This window comes from Caretta caretta, chromosome 6 (assembly GCF_965140235.1).
Source record: "Caretta caretta isolate rCarCar2 chromosome 6, rCarCar1.hap1, whole genome shotgun sequence".
Lineage (NCBI taxonomy): Eukaryota > Metazoa > Chordata > Testudines > Cheloniidae > Caretta > Caretta caretta.
In genome coordinates this window covers 108,692,927-108,712,556 of record NC_134211.1, presented here as the reverse complement: position 1 = coordinate 108,712,556, position 19,630 = coordinate 108,692,927, and the positions used below count along the sequence as shown (strand labels likewise).

Here is a 19,630-nt window from a genome sequence, read left to right as displayed (position 1 = left end):
TCCACCCAACATCATTAAAAGTTGCAGGTACCTAGAAGTGATACTGTTCACTCATCCAATAAAATTTTCACTGGGACAAATATTCAAAGTGGAAAATTCATAAGACAACAAAATAACGGTAGGCTTGCCCTTAGGGTGTCTTGTTGCAATATGCAGATTTTCCTCCGAGAAGTGTTGTGGTTTCCCACCCTTACAGAGATCTTAGTACAAGAAAGAATATATATATATAGGATTCTTCAGATACTTCTTGGCACACTGTATATTACAGAGTGTGCTGAAGAGGGGGAAGAGCCATTCGACATTTGGAGAGAAGTAGACTTCCATGAGCAGCGGACATGTCATGTACTGGGAAAGTGGTTTAAATTACAGTACATATTTTCTAATCCTTAAATTAACTGCAAATGACTTCTATTTTTACCATGGTCCAGATATGAGAATAACTTTGCTTCATGGCATCTCTGCTTCCTGTCCTGGCTGAAACCAGGAAGTGACCAATGGATCCAAGATAAAGCAATATATTTCCACCCTTACAAAAAGAGTTTGCATTTCAATTTGGCTTGATGTTTGGGAATTCATTTTAATCAGAACTAGTTTGCCCTCCCATAGTGTAACCATTCAGTGTGATCTTACCTGTGTTTCTTTTTAAATGGATTACTATCATGGAGTTTGGAGGGCTTGACTATGGTATAAGGTACAGTATATAGTAGTCTTGGTTTATGACCAGCTAAATGGTCATGGGGAATATATGGCCAGCCCTCTGTGGAGAAAAAGGTGGTTAGGGACTATTTAGAAAAGCTGGACGTACACAAGTCCATGGGGCCGGACGAGTTGCATCCAAGAGTGCTAAAGGAATTGGCGGCTGTGATTGCAGAGCCATTGGCCATTATCTTTGAAAACTCGTGGCGAATGGGGGAAGTCCCAGATGACAGGAAAAAGGCTAATGTAGTGCCAATCTTTAAAAAAGGGAAGAAGGAGGATCCTGGGAACTACAGGCCAGTCAGCCTCACCTCAGTCCCCGGAAAAATCATGGAACAGGTCCTCAAAGATTCAATCCTGAAGCACTTACATGAGAGGAAAGTGATCAGGAACAATCAGCATGGATTCACCAAGGGAAGGTCATGCCTGACTAATCTAATCGCCTTCTAGGATGAGATTACTGGTTCTGTGGATGAAGGGAAAGCAGTGGATGTATTGTTTCTTGACTTTAGCAAAGCTTTTGACACGTCTCCCACAGTATTCTTGTCAGCAAGTTAAAGTAGTATGGGCTGGATGAATACACTATAAGGTGGGTAGAAAGTTGGCTAGATTGTCGGGCTCAACGGGTAGTGATCAATGGCTCCATGTCTAGTTGGCAGCCGGTGTCAAGTGGAGTGCCCCAGGGGTCGGTCCTGGGGCCGGTTTTGTTCAGTATCTTCATAAATGATCTGGAGGATGGTGTGGATTGCACTCTCAGCAAATTTGCGGATGATACTAAACTGGGAGGAGTGGTAGATACGCTGGAGGGCAGGGATAGGATACAGAGGGACCTAGACAAATTGGAGGATTGGGCCAAAAGAAATCTGATGAGGTTCAATAAGGATAAGTGCAGGGTCCTGCACTTAGGACGGAAGAACCCAATGCACAGCTACAGACTAGGGACCGAATGCCTAGGCAGCAGTTCTGCGGAAAAGGACCTAGGGGTGACAGAGGACGAGAAGCTGGATATGAGTCAGCAGTGTGCCCTTGTTGCCAAGAAGGCCAATGGCATTTTGGGATGTATAAGTAGGGGCATAGCGAGCAGATCGAGGGATGTGATCGTCCCCCTCTATTCAACATTGGTGAGGCCTCATCTGGAGTACTGTGTCCAGTTTTGGGCCCCACACTACAAGAAGGATGTGGATAAATTGGAGAGAGTCCAGCGAAGGGCAACAAAAATGATTAGAGGTCTAGAACACATGACTTATGAGGAGAGGCTGAGGGAACTGGGATTGTTTAGTCTGCAGAAGAGAAGAATGAGGGGGGATTTGATAGCTGCTTTCAACTACCTGAGAGGTGGTTCCAGAGAGGATGGATCTAGACTATTCTCAGTGGTAGAAGAGGACAGGACAAGGAGTAATGGTCTCAAGTTGCAGTGGGGGAGGTTTAGGTTGAATATTAGGAAAAACTTTTTCACTAGGAGGGTGGTGAAACACTGGAATGCGTTACCGAGGGAGGTGGTAGAATCTCCTTCCTTAGAAGTTTTTAAGGTCAGGCTTGACAAAGCCGTGGCTGGGATGATTTAATTGGGGATTGGTCCTGCTTTGAGCAGGGGGTTGGACTAGATGACCTCCTGAGGTCCCTTCCAACCCTGATATTCTATGATTCTAAATGGTTTTATTCTTGTAATGCCTGCTAAGCACACCTGAAATTCATTCACTGTCCATTTGTAGTCCTTAGTTCCTAATAAAAATGAGCTTGCATTTAGGGAAAAAATATCACAGCTGGATTTCAAACACTCCAAAGTTTTAGGGTATTCAGATCCTGAATTTTGGATCATGCATTACTAGTTCCTGCAAAAATGTTTACCAACTTTTAAATGGAGCAGAGTAAGCTTAAAAGATTATGCTAATATTATTGCATGAGCAGCTGAAAAAGAACTGCAAAATGAACCAACCATGCAAAAATAATTTTGTGATGATAAAACCTAAAAATAATTATGAGTTCCAAGGTAAATACACCCAAACCATATGCAAACTGTTCAAAATTCTTAGTTCTTCAAAACATATCTGGAAATCTCACCAGAATTGGCTTTCTGGTTGTATTTTAGGAGTTCTGCTTCTGGGTGGGACCAGGAAGTGCACAGGTGTGTGAAAATGAAAGATACTGCCTATAAAAGTTTTCAGAAAATATAAAATGTGGGCAGATTGAATTTTATCCAACCTGGTTCCTCCATGATTTAAAAAAAAAAAAAAAACCACTCCAGTCACTTCATAAAGAAAAATCTCTTTCTCACTTCAGAGACCATAAAAGTGGCCCCTGTACTGGGTACAGTACTGTAGGCTGCACTTAAGTAATAAGTATCTCTTTGCAAAAGGCAAATTCAGGCCATTTCAGTCAGTCTCTAATAAAAACCTGTTAAAAAAATTAAAGCCACTTTAATCCGTAAATGAGTTCTTGAAGCCGCTGGCTGTGCAGGGCTGATGCAGACAGAATCCCTGCGCAGGAGCTTGTTGTACCGTGCTTTTCACAGCTGCTGATGAACAGTGCTGCAGGTGCTCACCTGAGCATCTGCTGCCAGATGTTAGCCCTTCTGATGCTGTACAACAATCCCCTGCTCCTAGCCTGGCTCTCTGCACTGCTAAGGGAGAGCTATTGACGAGTCCCTGTGTAGGAGTTTTGGGGGCAGGAGAGGAGGTTTCCTGCTCCTCCTTCTCCCTAGTGTACCCACAAAGGAGAAGACAGAATTTAGCCCTATGCTGAAAAGCCAGCTGAGCTGAGTGTGTAGAATAAAACCACCCTCTGCTCAGCTAATAAGTCATGACACTGGAACTGGGAGAACAGTTGTTTGAACTGATTTCACAACATGCTGAGCAATGGCAGACTTGCTAGAGGTGTACTCATTTAGATTCTTGCGGAATAGGAAACTTCTCAGTTTGCAAATCCTAAAATAGTGCCGCGCAGCATCTAAAACAAAGAGGTGAGGATCAAAATAAAGAGCTAATGACGACAGCACATATCTGATTTGCCATAATAGCAAGTTAATCACCCAGCTGAAAATCATTTGCAAATGTCAGAAAACTGAAGATATTTTTAAATACTCAGCTACACAAATTTCATTCAGGTAACATTAGGGGCCATTTCTGCCCTCAGGTAAAGCTCTCAGTACTCCCATTCCACTCAATAAGTATTGTGCACATGTAACTGAGAGCAGCATTAGTTCCCAAGGAATCTGAATTACATTTACAGGACATAGATTGTTCAGGCTAAATGATGTTCTTTAACTCACCCCATCAAGCGTTGGTGTTCCTGGCATCTACACACTGGAGATATATTGTGTTGCCAAAAACCTTGCACAAAAATCCCTATTATTATTCATCCTCTTTCTCACAGCATGCTGCTCTGACTATAGAACACAGCCATTGTGTGATAGACAGTATAGAATGTCAAAGAACAGTCCTATAGCAGCTGCCAGTAGAATTTCAGCAGTTACCACCCAAGGTATCTGAAATGCCACTGCTATTTCCCATTATAGGTAACAGCTGTATTGTCTCTGATCCCATTACTGTTGGCAGATGTTTACTTTCTAAAGGTTGGCCCCTGTATATTCCCATTTTGGGTACAACACAAATTGCTTGTGTGACTTTTGCCATGAAAGATGACCAGAGTGCAAGTGTGCATAAAAAAAGGACAATCAGTTAATGAAACTTGTTAATATATAGATATACACTACATACAGAGTATGGGGAGGGGGAAACATTGCTCTTTCTAACTCCTCCTTCCAGAACCAACCTAAGATGTCTTCTCCCAGAGCCAGAAGAATATATACATAGTTGTTCCATTCAGTTAACACAAACCCTCTTTAAATGCCTGGCATGAAACAAAATTTGATATCTTCCATTGTTGTATGCAGTGTCATTGTAGCTGTGTTGGTACCAGGCTATTAGAGAGACAAGGTGGGTCAGGTAATATCTTATTGGACCAACTTCTGTTGGTGACAGAGACAAGCTTTTGAGCTTACACAGAGCTCTTCTTCGAGTCTGGACAGTGAGAACGTTTCCCAGACCTGAAGAAGAGCTCTGTGTAAGCTCCACAGCTTGTCTCTTACCAACAGAAGCTGGTCCAATAAAAGATATGACCTCACCCATTTTGTCATGAAACCAACAGCTCCTAGAGAAACAGCCCAATGCAGGTGAGCTTTAAACCAAAAGAAAGAAAGCAGGAACAAGAAGGAGAAAAAAACAGAGGGGAAAGAAGTTGCCAAGTGTGAAGAGAGAGATTGTACCCCTCCATCTAGCAAGTTCTTTGAATCTGACTGCTTTATCTGAAGTAGGACAGGAACTGATTCTCTTTCCTTATGCCACATCATCTTTCCATAGGTCTTCCTTGTCCTTTTAAAGGAAGTGATAAAAAAAGATTCAATGTGCCTCTGTACATGGCACTTCACTGATCCTTACTATGTGCTGTATTCTGACAGCCACGCACCTTTCTGATACTGAAAATGAACATTTAAGACAGGCACAAAACAAAATGGGGCAGTGTGTGGGTGATCAAATGAGCTTCCTCTTAGCAAAGCCATAATAGTGTTTGAATGTGGCTGTCAAGCTATTCTAGATGGATCAAGAATAAACAAAAAAGAAAAGAAAGTAGATGAAGAAGCAGGAACCATTAACATTATTAGAATATAGTGTTATATGTATGAAGAAAAGGAGTACTTGTGGCACCTTAGAGACTAACCAATTTACTTGAGCATAAGCTAGTCTCTAAGGCCACAAGTCCTCCTTTTCTTTTTGCAAATACAGACTAACGGCTGCTACTCTGAAACCTGTTATATGTATGAGAGCTGATGTGGCAGGTCTTCCTTAGTAATAGCCTGAGAGAGTGGAGGAAGTACTTATTCTTAACTGCAAGCCAAAGCAATCATTGACACCCCCTCTCCCCCCCTCCCAGAACTTGTGTTAAGGTGATCTGGTGTGATTTAGGGATGCTTTATGAACTGCCTAGAGAGCTTCCACTTTGCTTCCAAACTGTAGTGGTAAAATAGAGGTCTACCTCTAATTTTGCTATCCCCATTTCTTATTCCCTTGATATTTTTTTATTATTATTCATGACTTACTAGCCTGGATTCCCTAGAAAAATAGAGGGCAGATCATTGGGTCTTTCTCTGACATTGCAGGATATAAAAAGTAGTCAATGTTCTTGCCACAACTTAAACTGACTTGCTACACTGACAGGCAACTTCTCAACAGTCTTTGTTAGGCAAGTTGAACTATTTGTTACAAATAAATGATCTGACCTTTTTCTGAATCATGCTTATGACTGCAAATGTATTTTTGTTTTTCACATGCTTTTACTAAATAGTTTATGCAAACATATATCAGCCTTTGGTATATTAGCAAATAACTGAAGTGAACAGTTGTGATGCTCAGTGTGTGATTGGTCATCTAAGTCACATAGATATTTTTTTCTCCCTGATTGGATGACTGGAACTTTTAAGACAGGAGAATAGAGAAGAGTAAACAACAAGAAGAGAATACCTTTGTACAAAACCCAATATCACACATGAACAAAGTGTAGTCGTTCTCCAGTTACACAAATATTTGCAAATGGGCAAAACAAACAACCACTCACAATCTGAATGCATGTTCAGAGAGTGTTAGTAAGAGATAGGAAGCAGGCTCACCTCTTTGCTCTGCATTTTGTTCTTCTCTTGCATCTTTTCTAGCTGTTCACCCTTATGTTTTCCCCAAACACACAGACAAATTCAAAAGTGATATAAATTAAACGCCTTTACTCAAACTCTATTAGACCTATGTGTAACTAGGAAACAATTCCATTTCATGAGAAATATCTAGGTTTTGCAGTACAGTTTTATTCCAATGTGGAACAAAAACAAGAGCTTTTGACATTTTTCATGAAAAAGCAAGAGAGAGAGATCTCAGAATAGCAAATAGCCTGGTGGTTAAGGTTCTCACTTGCAATGTGGGAAATCAAATTAAAGGCCCTGCTCCTAATCAGGGAGGACAGGGACTTGAACATGTCTTCCAGTTCTCAGCCAGGTACACTAGGCTATTGGCTACTCTGCAGAAGAATAGTCTCTTCACACCTTCCCTAAAGAAATTCCATCCTGGAGCTCAGCAATGTCTCCACTGAAATCTAAATGTTTCCACAAAACATTTCAGTTTTGACATAATAGCATTTTTGGTGGAAAAAAGTTTCCATCAAGTTTCACATTTGATAGAAAGTTTGACCCGCTCTACTTACAACCCTTTGCTAATGTCTATTTAAATATGTCAGTTGCTCTAAAAATTGCTGCGTCTAGATAAGTAAGTCAGTCTAGACTCGAAAGAGAATCTAATTAGGATAGCTTGGCGGGGGAGGGGGAGGGCAAAAGAAAGTATAGATTATGATAGTTTAGACTTCCTCTATACTGACTAAGACTTCCTTATTGTTTGCAGTGTTGTAGCTGTGTTGATCCCAGGAGATTAGCGACAAAGTGAGTGAGGTAATATATTTTATTGGATCAACTTCTGTTGGGGTGCAATGGCTGGCACTTGGCAGGAGTGGCAGCTAGTGGTTAGAGAGTGGTATGGGAGCTTAGGCTCTCCTACTCCATCAGGATTTGGCCCAGAGCCCTGTGGGGGTAACCAAGGTCAGGCACCTTTGAGCACCTTAAGACAGTCCTCCCTGGACCACTTCTTACCCCTCCACTCTATAATTCAAGCTTTTTCAGTCTGTAACCAAAATAATGTAGAACAAACATAGTGCCTTTAGTCAGTCTGGCTTCTAGCGGAGCAGTTCCTCTCTTTTTGGGTATGTCTTCACTACCCGCCAAATCGGCGGGCAGCGATCAATCCAGCGGGGATCGATTTATTGCGTCTAGTCTAGATGCGATAAATCGACCCCCCACAAGTGCTCTCCTGTCGACTCCTGTACTCCAGCGCCATGAGAGGTGCAGGCAGAGTCAGAATATGGAAGCAGCAGCAGTCGACTCACCATGGTAAAGACACCACGGTAAGTCGATCTAATTACGTCGACTTCAGCTATGTTATTCACGTAGCTGAAGTTGCATAACTTAGATCGATCCCCCCAGTGTAGACCAGGGCTTAGAGGAGCAGCTTCTGTGTCCTTCCTCAGAAGCTCCCAGGGAGGGTCCTTCTCCCTGCCTTCTGAGCTGTCTGGGTGCCTTTTAAGCCCCACCTCCACCTGGAGCATGCTCAGCAGGGACGGTGGGGTGGGGTTGTTTAGGCCTAGAGTTGATCCTTGACCCTTTTACTCCTACTGTAGTGTTTGTATACCCTGTCACACAGGGAAAAGAGAGCAGCTTTGCTACACAGAGCTCTTCTTCAAAAGAAAGCTTGAAAGCTTGTCTCTTTCCCAACAGAAGCTGGTCTAATAAAAATATTACCTCACCCACTTTGTCTCTCTAATTAGATGTCTTTAGTCACTTTTGGCTTAAGCCACTAGCCTTCTGATTTTTGTGTGTGGCACATTTATTTTTCTCTCTCATATGTATAGCCTCATCGAGCTGTAGCTCACGAAAGCTTATGCTCAAATAAATTGGTTAGTCTCTAAGGTGCCACAAGTACTCCTTTTCTTTTTACCCCTCAAAAGTGTCTCTTCAGCAAAATTGGCTATCTTGTTAATAAGAGCTGCAAATGCATTTTGAAGACTCCGGATACAAATCAAGTTAACAGAAATATTAAATCACTCTTCAGAGATCTGACTGAGATTTTCTATGCAGAAGAATTATATAAACTGCAGAGGTTGGCATAGCTAGCGGTGCTGCTTATGTTACAGTATGGGTATCCTGATTTATAGCAATAAGTTATTTCCTTCCCATCAACTATGCTGCATCCTGGATTCCTCGTGTTCGGCAGAATAGAATATTCCCCAAAATAGAGGTTTGGATTCCCCACTGTTCACTGTTATTTGGGTAAGTCATGTCTCTGCAGTTTTCAGCACCTCAGGGAAACCTGACTGCCTGGTGAAGAGACTTCATTTAATAACTCGGGAGTTTTAATCTATTCCTGAAAGCTGTAATTTTATTCATTATGTTTCAATTTGACCCAAAAAGAGCCTTTGGTTACTGATAGTATATTCAGAATAGAGCAGTGATTCCCAACCGGTGTGCCTTGACACATTGGTGTGCTGTCCGGCCTGAACAGGTGTGCCATGGAATTTTTTGAAAAGTACATTTGAGAACAAGGGGAGGAAAGCTGCTTTCTGATTGGCTATCTGCCGTACTGCCCCGCCTCCTCCAGAGGCAGAGCGACCGGTCAGAGCTCAGTCGCCTTTTCTTCTCCCCCGCCCCTCCTGTGTGAGCCAGGGGGTCAGCTCCTCTGCCCCTCCCCTTCCCTCTTGCAGCCGCTAGCGGGGGGCAGGGGGAAAGAGCCTCTGGAATGTGAGGTGCGCCGCGGCAGAGAAAAGGTTGGATACCACTGGAAGAGAGGAGATGTTGTATAGCCATAGTATGAACATATGCCAAGAAACACACCATTTTCTACTGAGAATAATGGCATTCACCGCACATAACAGCTGGCAGCTGATCCTCTAAGGACTTTTTGCACATCTAAGGTTAGCTATTCATCTTCATATCATCTTTTCATATGATATTTGTATTGAATTCAATGTGTTGGGAAGTTCTAGGCTTTCAGAATTTATGTTCTCTCCACTAACCTGCATATTGCGGCCCTCACACACTTGCCACAGCAGAGATGACCCATACCTGCTGATAGTTCAGGGGGCACAATTTAAAGGTTCAGCCACCCCCAGAACAGCTTCAGTCATGCCCCCCCCCACGACAGCCCCTCCACTTACCCTCAGTTTCCCCTCCTGGAACGCACGGCGCCTCCCTGCAGCTCCCAGCTGTTGCTCCTGCCTCTCCCCATTGGGCGCAGCTCGTAGCTTGTTGACTCCAGCAGCTACCATGCAGGGAGGGGGCCTGGCTGCACCAAGTGTTTGAATATGGCCAGCAAACCCTGGCAGAAATCTGGGAGGGGGATGTGACCCCACAAGCCACCTCCACCCTTCCACACCTTCCCTCCCTCCCCCGCATTGCCTCTGTATCCTGGAATAGGAATAATTCCCATTTAATCCAGAGACTGTTAGGCTGATGCAGTCAAAACGTGACTTCAAGCTATTTTAAGTTAGGGGATGCAACGGTTCTGCCCTCGTATGAGCTAGTCCATGATTTCAGCCCGGTTCAGACAGGTATATTTAGCAGAATTAACACAATTATAACCCAGAAAGAGAAATTCTGAATTAGTTGTCTGTACCCTGGGGGACAAAGAACAAAAGTAAAGTAATCACCCCAATGCTGCAGTAGTCCTATTGTAAGATATTGGTCCAGATCTTCAACTCACATAAGTGGGACCATTTACATCTGGCTCATAGTGTTTAGGACCATAAATACTATAGTACTTATAGATATAAATAAATAAAAAGATCTCTTGCTCTCCTTTCTGTCTCCCCTTTCATGTGACCCCTTAGTGTTTGATGGCTGTTGGTACGCTAGCTTGAGCTCTTTAGGTATAGTTGGAACTACAATCAGGGACCCCTTCCATTTGTGTGTGTGTATGGATGGGGACTGGGAGCTATAAAAGCAACTTGACATCCAAATCTAGCTCATTCAAGCATTTATTCTAAAGCACATACATTTCCTCCCACCCACACAAACACTCACTTGTCAGCAGCTTTCCATACATGAATGGAAAAATCAGCACGTAATTCATCAAATGCACAATACACTCTCTGATGCTCAAACCCTTTGAAAAACATAGGCCTATCAGACTGGACAAAGAAGGGCCTATGACAATTAGGGTCCAGACACCCTAGGAAAAGAACAGGGAGTCTGAACCCCAAAGAGTAAGCAATTGAATCAACTGGATGTATACAGTGTTATTGTGTGTAAAATATGTCAAATAAGGTCAGTTTCAAGTCTCCCTCTTATGAGCTTTTTTCCCTTTTATTTTATTTTTGCCTGGTATGGCAACTCATCATTATTTAGGGTGGGGAAATTCTAGCCAGGATGTCTTAATGTTTTCCCATTACCACCAACAGCTCGTGGTTTGTCTCTTCCTGGGTATGTACAATGCTAGGGGCTTGGAGCTGGTTGGGGAGGCAACCCCTCCCTGCCTCTCTGACCAGCTCGCTGTTGTGAGGTGGAGCTGACTGTTGCAGCACAAATTATGAGCACAGTTTTATATCTACATAAATACTGTCTGTATACATCTCATAATGACCATCAAGTTCAGCGCATGACAAGCTTTCATAAAAGACTTACTTGACCTATTTTTATATACACGAACATCGAATCAACTGGTTGTATAAAATTGCTTATTCTTTGAAGTTCAGACCCCCCTGTTCTCCACTCAGGGTGTCTGGAGCCTGATTGTCACAAGGTCATATGTAGGAAAAGGCCCTCCATCATCAAGGACTGAATTTGTGAGGAGCTCAAGTCTGTGCACACCAACATTCAGGTCTGAGGCGGTAGGGGGCATACTGGATATTTACCTGTTCAAATACCAATTTGAGCATGCAGTTAATTATACTTGGGTCCAAACAACCTAATCTGAACACCTCAAATCTTTGGGGATGTATGGATTGGGTTCCAGATCTAAACTACAGTAGTCCTCTGTTTCTAGAATGGGCTGAAACGAATCCCATATCTAAATCCTCCTGAATGAGGCAAAGTTCAGATGTGGATCCAAACTTTGCAGTTTGGGCCCATCTCTCCACTTAACATGTGCACAAATCAGTTTGTTCACAAAAGTGCAGACGTCGCAGCTTGGTTTTTGCATTCCCCTTTTGCAAGTTTTCCCCTTACTATCCAAAATAACATCTTGATCATTTGATACTTGGTGAGATAGGATATTCTATTCCCAAAAAAACCTGCCCAACACAGTAATACAATTGCTGTTTCATTTGGGACCTTTTTAATAACCTGAAGAACGTTTGGAAAAATCTTGAGCGTTTTCTTTCAGAGTAAAGTTCTCAACAATGTTGTGTTGCTGACACAGCCAGAATGCCCCTGTTCCCAATACAACCAGAATGCACTGGCCCATCTCTGATCCCAGTCAGAGGTTTTCTGCCTTCTCTTCACCACCTCAGGCTTGAATGGCTACACTGCCCCCATTTGGGCTGTTTAATATTTGTATTAGGATAGGCACTGTAGGCATTTGCTTTTCCCTCTCATTAGTCAGGCTTTCCTGTACCTCAGTTTCCCCTTGCTGGTCTGCAGTCTTCCTGTGCTGGTTGGTAGTTTGTGTCAAACAATAGGGAAACAGAAGCAGGCCCCACAGTCACACAGCACTCCTCCCCACCCTGTTGAGCCTTTTCCTCCTCAACTGATGGATAGTCATCTCAGCCAGCACTAGCAGGAAGTTGACGGGGGGGGGGGGTTGCAATGTTGTGGGGCCACAGGTAGGCTGTGCGTAAATACAGAGATGTGGGGGAAAGTGCAGCCAGAATATGAGATTCTGGAGGCACAGGAAAAGGGGCTTCAACTCTTGGCAGATGTGCACCATGGCTTTCCCATGCCACAAAAGAGGCAAACGTTGGGACTCCATGAACCATGCCAACACCATACATGTGTTCATGTCCCTATGAAGGAGCTACCAGTTTATGTCCCCGAGTGGGCTTAACCCAGATTGGCATTAGCTTTGCAAAAATGTCTTCCTTCCCTGCAGCTCTGCAAGCAGAACATTTAAAAATGTAACCACCAGACAAGTAGAGACCATACAGCAGCTCCTGCATTCCCTCAGAGCTTTCTGCCATGGTCTGTACAACCCTCGTCTTTCTCCTCTAGAGTAAGACAGCCTTCTACGCAGTCAGTTCCCAGTCGTTATTGCGTCCTTGAGTTGCCTCAGGATCTTGGCTAGGAATTAACCTGTGAAACCCCAGGCAATAGTATGACTTGGCAGATATTGGAGAGGAGAATGGCAGAGCTCAGTGGTTTGAGCACTTGTTGGATCATATTAAAGAAGTTCTGTATTAAAATCACAAATGAGTTTGATTCCCCAGAGTTTAAATTCCAGGGTATTACTAATTAAGAGGTCTCTTGGTTTTTGGTACTGTTTCTCTCCCTCTAGGTGTGAAACTTGCAAGCTGCTAATTGTGTTAGTACATTCTAAGACAGAGTCTGTTCTCAAAGCAATTCACAGAGAGAGACTCAAAGCAATACTCTAACAACAGAAACAGCATCCAGAGACTCCCTGCCCTTTTGTTGTATTAACAATTGTGATTAAAATAGAGATAGAGGATGTATGTGGATGGATGCTTGGTGTGGATAATAACTGAATGATCAGGGAGGTGCCAGCCTAAGAATCCAGTGTCCATCGGCTGAAGAAGGCGTCAAGTGGAAATAACCAGAGGACCCCCCGGAGGGCAGACTGGAATCCACCCAACAGCCTCAAGAATGGGAGAACCAAAGAACAAGATAACATCTTGGAGCCGTCAGGAATGTGCTATCTGCTGATTGATTCAGCAACAGCATGATGAAGCAATTCCCATAGACTGGCATAGGAAGAAATTCCTATAAAAATAGACTCTAAAAAGTGAGAACTTTGGGGTCTGATTCTGCAAACCAACTTCCAGGAGCATCAGATGAGCATCTGACAAGGCCCTGCTCCCTCCTCATGTCCAGGCCACCTGGCCAGTGGCTTGGCATGAGCAACTCTAAGGCTGGTAACTATGATAACAACCTTGCAGAACCTGTGTGTGTGTTTGTATGAATGAATGTGTGAATAAATATGAGATTGAATGGCATGTTATAGCTATAACAACCTGCTTACTATGATTCTTTCTGTATTCACAATAAATGTGGTATTTTGCCTTTTTCCCTTTAATAAGATCCTGCTGGTTTTTATTTTATTGGTATAACACACTGGCCTGCTAAACCCAGGGTTGTGAGTTCAATCCTTGAGGGGGCCATTTAGGGATCTGGGGCAAAAATTGGGGATTGGTCCTGCTTTGAGCAGGGTGTTGGACTAGATGACCTCCTGAGGTCCCTTCCAACCCAGATATTCTATGATTCATTGTCTCCTCTAGGGTACCCAAAAGGCCTGGTCCAATACTGGCAAGTATGGGTAGTCACACTGTTTATGGACACACATGACAGTGCTAAAGTAGTTTTTCATGTCTGCTTTACAGTCATATAAGCAAACCAATAAAATATGTATTAAATTTTGGAACAGATCAATTTGCAGAGAACAACATGATAAAAGGTCTGCAAACACATTTTTAATGAGGCAAAGTGAAAACATCCCTCAGTGAGAGGTTCCCTGAAGATAGGATAAATATTTAGAATCTTATTGACTGTCCATATTTTTAGAGAGAGATTTTAGTTAATCAAAATGAATAATAGCTTAAAAACCATTAGTTATCACAGCAGAAGTGCTTTAGAGATCATTAGAAGAAATGAAGAACCACTGATGCAAAAGTTATTTCTTTGTTGGATTTTGGGTCCTATCCTGCCATTCCTTGCTCCTTTGAAACTTATTACTGAAGAAGATGTGAGTTTTGAGAAGTGAGGAAATGCAGGATTAGACCCTTTCTGAGCTGTACTGCACAAGGGGCTACATATTTCCACTTAGGCCTGGTCTGCACTACATGGTTAGCTCAATGCAAGGCAGCTTACATCAACCTAGCTCTGGAAGTGTCTTCACATAAATTTGGCTCCCGCCAACGTAAGTGCCCTGCTATGCCAACTTAATACCATCATCTCCTCGAGTGGCAGAGAGTCAGGGTCAATGTAATTAGATTGCCACAGTGCCAGTGTAGACACTGCATTACTTACATCGACAGTTACTGGCCTCCAGGAGCTGTCCCACAATGTCCCATACTGACTGCTTCGGTCACCATTATGTACTTCACTGGCCAGGTAGACAGGAAGCTGCCCTCTCCTTTAAAGCCCTGCAAATTTTTGAAATTCCTTTTCCTGGTTGCCTGGCTTGGCAAGCACACCTAACAGTTCTCCACTGTTGAGTGGAACTGCCCACCTGACCATGCCTGCTACATGCTCCAGAGGCGCTCCTGCCTGGAGTACACAGGAGGCGTTGGATCTCCTGGACCTGTAGGGAGAAGAGGCTTTGCAGACAGAGCTCGCACCAGCCATAGAAACACTGACATCTATGAGCGGATTGCTCAGGGGATGCAGAAAAAAGGGCTACAACAGGGACCAGCATCAGTGCTGAGTGAAAGCCAAGGTGCTGTGGCCGGAATACCAGAAGGCCAACAATCGATCTGGTACAGAACCGCAGACCTGCCACTTTTACAAAAACCTACGTGCCATCCTTGGCAGAGACACTACCACTACCTCCAAGAGCACCATAGATTCTTCTGAGGAGCCTGAGTCCCAAGCCCCTGCCATGAACAGCAAGGAGGAGGGGGTGGAGGAGGAGTATGGAGGACAGGTGACTGGAAAATCCAGCTGTGCAGCAAACCAGGACCTGTTCTTGACACCACCACAATCCAGCCTGTCCTGACAGTCGAGCATTGGCGAGTCTGATGCCAGGGAAGGAACCTCTGGTAAGTGTGCTGTTTATTTTGAAATTACAGGGATGGCACCCCCAAAGTAGCAGGACACATCTTTTGATTTGCCCATTTTAACCTGTGCTAGAAGAGGTAGTGAAACAACTGAGAGGTAGAGTTGCTATTTGCTTTTCATTCCCCTCTAGAGTAAGGCAGTGGGAGCTACATGGAGCAGTTTGTTTATATGCAGTGGAATGCCCCATGAATCCTCCGTAGAGATCTCGAAGAAACTTCCAAGGAAGGACTCTGCAATCCTCTGCCGAAGGTTTCTGGGGAGGGCTGCCTTATATCTTCCTCCACGGTAGGACACCTTCCCAAGCCACTCAGCAATAACTTCAACAGGCACCATTGCCATACACAGGCTAGCAGCATATGAGCACAGGCGGCATTGGGACACCAGCAGCAGCTGTGCTCTCTCTGCCTCTGTTACCCTCAGGAGCGAGATACCAGCTAAAATCCCCACCACCGGTGGAAAATGGTGCCAGTATTCAGTGCCATTGCCCTATACAACTATAATCATGCTAGCAAGCTATTCACCCTGCATTTCCCTCACCCCCTGATAGGCCATACTCACCATGGCTGGTGCTGTGACTGACACTATGCTCTATCAGTCCCAAGCAGAAGTGAAAATGTAGTGTTTACATTTTGAGGAACAAGGGGAGTGAGATCAGCATCTTAAATTTTGATTTCCAGTGTGAATACACTGACAATGGTACATCTGTGTGTTGTATCTGCAGCTGCTGCCATTGCGGTAGTCGGGATGTCCCTCTCTACACCTGCAGAACACTTGAGCCAGATAAGGAGGAGAAAGAAAAGGACTCAGGATGACATGTTCCAGGAGATCCTGAAAACCAGTGCTGCATCAGAGAACAAGCACAGGGCCTGGAGGATCATCCTTGCAGAAAAGCCTGAACAAAGAGGGTGGAGAGGAGAAAGGTTCAGGAAAAGGAGAGAGACACTCAGCAGGAGATGCTTGCGCTTCTCATCAGCAAAGAGAGATGCTTCAGACTCTGTTAGACCTGCAGGTTCAAAAATCCCATGGTCACCTTCCTCTGCAGCCCATATAAAACTCTGCATTGGGACCTCCCTATACACCCCCTCAACATTCCATGTGGCATAAGGGGTTTGTGCAATTTATGTGAAGACACTTCCACAGCTAGGTTGACGTAAGCTGGCTTGCCTCCACCCAGGGGGACACTAAAGAAAATAACAGCTTTACAGACATTACTGTGAAAGACACAGCTTGTTTTTTGTACCTGAAATGAAAAAGACTGTTCTTTCCCCTTCGTAAGTTCTGTTTACTTAATTTATTAAGTGCTAAGTGTCTTTTTTATTTGCCTGGTTCATGTTACACAATAAAAGTCTATTTTTTGGAACATAATTCATCTTCATTAGTTCACAACGTATGCTGGCTGGTGAGGAGCAGGTCTGACAGTGATCAATTTCCTGTTACTGCACGGTGTCACAGAACTCATAACATCATTCACAAACAATATTAATAGGTGTATTGACAATGTTAGATTCCTACATACATAACAATCCCTACACAATTTATTCTGGGCCACAAAAGAGCAAGGCCAGGTAGAGCACACTACATCAACACACAATCCTCTGGCTCACTATAAAAATGGTCTTTCAAAGCTTCCCTGAGCCATATAGCTCCATGTTGAGCTCTTCGCATAGCCCTTGTATCTGGCTGTTCAAATTCAGCAGACAGCCGCTCCACCTCTGCCCTGCACCCCAGCAGAAACTTTTCCCCTTTTGCTTCACATATATTATGCAGGACACAGCAGGCAACTATAACCGTTGGGATATTTTTCTCACTGAGGTCCAACCTTTTAAGTAAACAATGCCAATGACACTTCAAATGACCAAAGGCATATTCAACTGTCATTCTGAAGCGCTCCTTGGTGCTGTCGAGATGGCTGGTGTATGGCTTCATAAACCAGGGGAACAAGGGTTAGCCTGGGTCCCCCAAGGTCACTACTGGCATTTCAACGTTCCCAATGGTAATCTGCCAGTTGGGAAAGAAAGTTCCTGCTTGCAGCTTTCTGAACAGTCCTGTGTTTGTAAAGACACGTGTCATGCACCTTTGCTGACCAGCCCACAATGATGTTGGTAAAAGCATCCCCAGTGATCCACCAGCATGTGCATAACCATAGAAAAGAAGCCTTTCTGTTAATGTACTCTGTGGCAAGGTGGTCTGGTGCTAAAATAGGGATATGTGTGCCATCTATCACTCCTCCCCACCCTAGTTCAGGAACCTCATTACTTCAGAACCATCCACTATGTCCTGCACATAGCCCAGAGTCAGAGTCCTGTGTAGCAGGAGGTGATTAATGGCCCTGCACACGTGAATGACAACAGCCCATGGGGTGGATTTCCAACTCCAAATTGATTCCCGACTCTGGCATTGCAAGTTTCCACAGTGCAATCAGCACTCGCTTCTCAGCGGTCAGTGCAGCTCTCATTTTGGTGTCCCTGCACTGGAGGACTGGGGCAAGTTTGACAAACGGACCCAGGAATATGGCCTGTGCGCCCAAAAGTCCTGCAGCCACTGCTTGTCATCCCAAACCTGCATGACAATGCAATCCCACCAGTCGGGGCTTGTTTCTTGAGCCCAGAACCAGTGCTCCACCATCTCCAGCTGCTTCATGAATGCCACCAACAGCCTTGTATTGTTTCTTCCTATGTCCCACAGCAATCTAGCCTCCAAGGAGTCATTATGTTTCCCACCATTCCTCTTACAGCTCTGCAAATACTGCAGGATCAGGTGCCCTGTGCTTGCAACACTCATGACAATAGTACTCCTGTCAGAGATGGTGGACAGCAAAGACAGATGTGCGGGTTTGTGGGACTTTGAAAAGAAAGCATGAAATATTATGGGTGGCAGATGAAATTATGGGATGGAGAACAATGTATTATGGGAAATTGACCCCATGCTCCCAGTCACCCCTGTGCAACTCATTTTGGCCCCATCAGGCATTGCAAGAACTTCCCAAAAGTTGCTCTGGAATATGGCAAATTGCACAGTGGGATACCTACCCACATTGCACTGCATTCTGCATTGATGCAAGTGTTCCTGGTAAGGAAGCATGCTGCCAACTCAAGGAGCCAAGTGCGCACACACACACAAGTGATTTAATAAGTGTAGCAGCTGTATGCTGAGGTAACTTAGGTCAACATAATTTTGTAGTGTAAACATGGTCATGGTCTTTGAAGTTGTTAGCAAATGTGCCTTTCCTGCCTTTTCTTTTTTTAAATCTTTGTCCTGATGCTTTAATGTAAGGGGGGGGGGGGAGAGAAAGAGATAAGTCCATTCAATTATTTTCCCCACTAAATCATTTTCCTGTGTTTTTAATTATAATATAGAATATATGCCATGTGATGAAGAACTGTGAATGCATGTTGGCAATAGTAAATCCTGAATTAAAATGTAGTGATTCTCTAGAGTTAAGAGGGTATGGTCATCATGCCTCTGCAGAATTGGTGTATGACAGCTGGAAAAGAAAGGCAGTTTTGTATTAAATGGAACGAGCTTTTGGAAGGTCATTGTTTAGGAGGAAAGAAAAAATGCAACGTAATTGACATGACTGCTTGAAAATCCACCTTTGATCAATCTCTCTCTCATACCTTCTTGACAGTGCTATATCAAAACAGAGTGAACCCTTTCCAACATTGTATGGGTTACCAGTCAAAAAAAATCAGAGCGATACACCATGGAAACTATCCAAAAAGATACATTTATTTTTATAGACACCAGATTTGTAGAGCAAAAACATTATATCCCCAAGCAGAAGGAAAAAGAATTATAGCAGTAAACTGTGTAGGATCATAAGTGCTCAGTAGTGAGGGGAAATGGTTTCAGAGCTGCACCCCATATGTAGAATGCAGGAAAGCATGTCAAGTATTCTTAAAATTGTGAAAAAGAAAATTTGTGCCAAATTCATCCCTGAACTCCACTGACTCTCTTGGAGTTATGTGAGTTCTGAACTTGACCTATTACATTTTCTTTCTGAAAGAAAATATTCTTCCCTTATCTAGCGTTGTTTCTGTCTCTTGTTGTTTTACCGTTGCTTCCTGTGTTTTTCCATGGACAACCGGAAGCAAAGTAAAGCCTGCGTGTAATCAGCCAAAAAAAAAAAAAAAAGCAATGTCCTTTACTTGAAACTGGTAAGGTGTGTGTATGGTGATTCATTCATGCACAAATATACAGCCAGAGATAATCCTTCTCCATGCTACCACACGTTAGGATCCATCGCTGCTTTCATTATTAATCCCAATACTAGAGATTTATTAGACCCCGATTCAGGAAAAAATCCCTATTCAAGAGAATTAAGAATGTGTTTAAATCCCATTGAAATCAATAGGACTTAAGCACACACTTAAAGTTATGTACATTGTGTTGTCCTGAATCAGGATA

At 43.6% G+C, this 19,630-nt stretch overlaps 1 protein-coding gene across 12 annotated transcripts in view; it reads left to right on the top strand.

Moving 5' to 3' along the window:
• Positions 1-19,630, top strand: part of BEGAIN (brain enriched guanylate kinase associated) — a 260,116-nt gene that overhangs the window by 126,780 nt on the left and 113,706 nt on the right. The gene's annotated exons all lie outside the window — the stretch shown is intronic.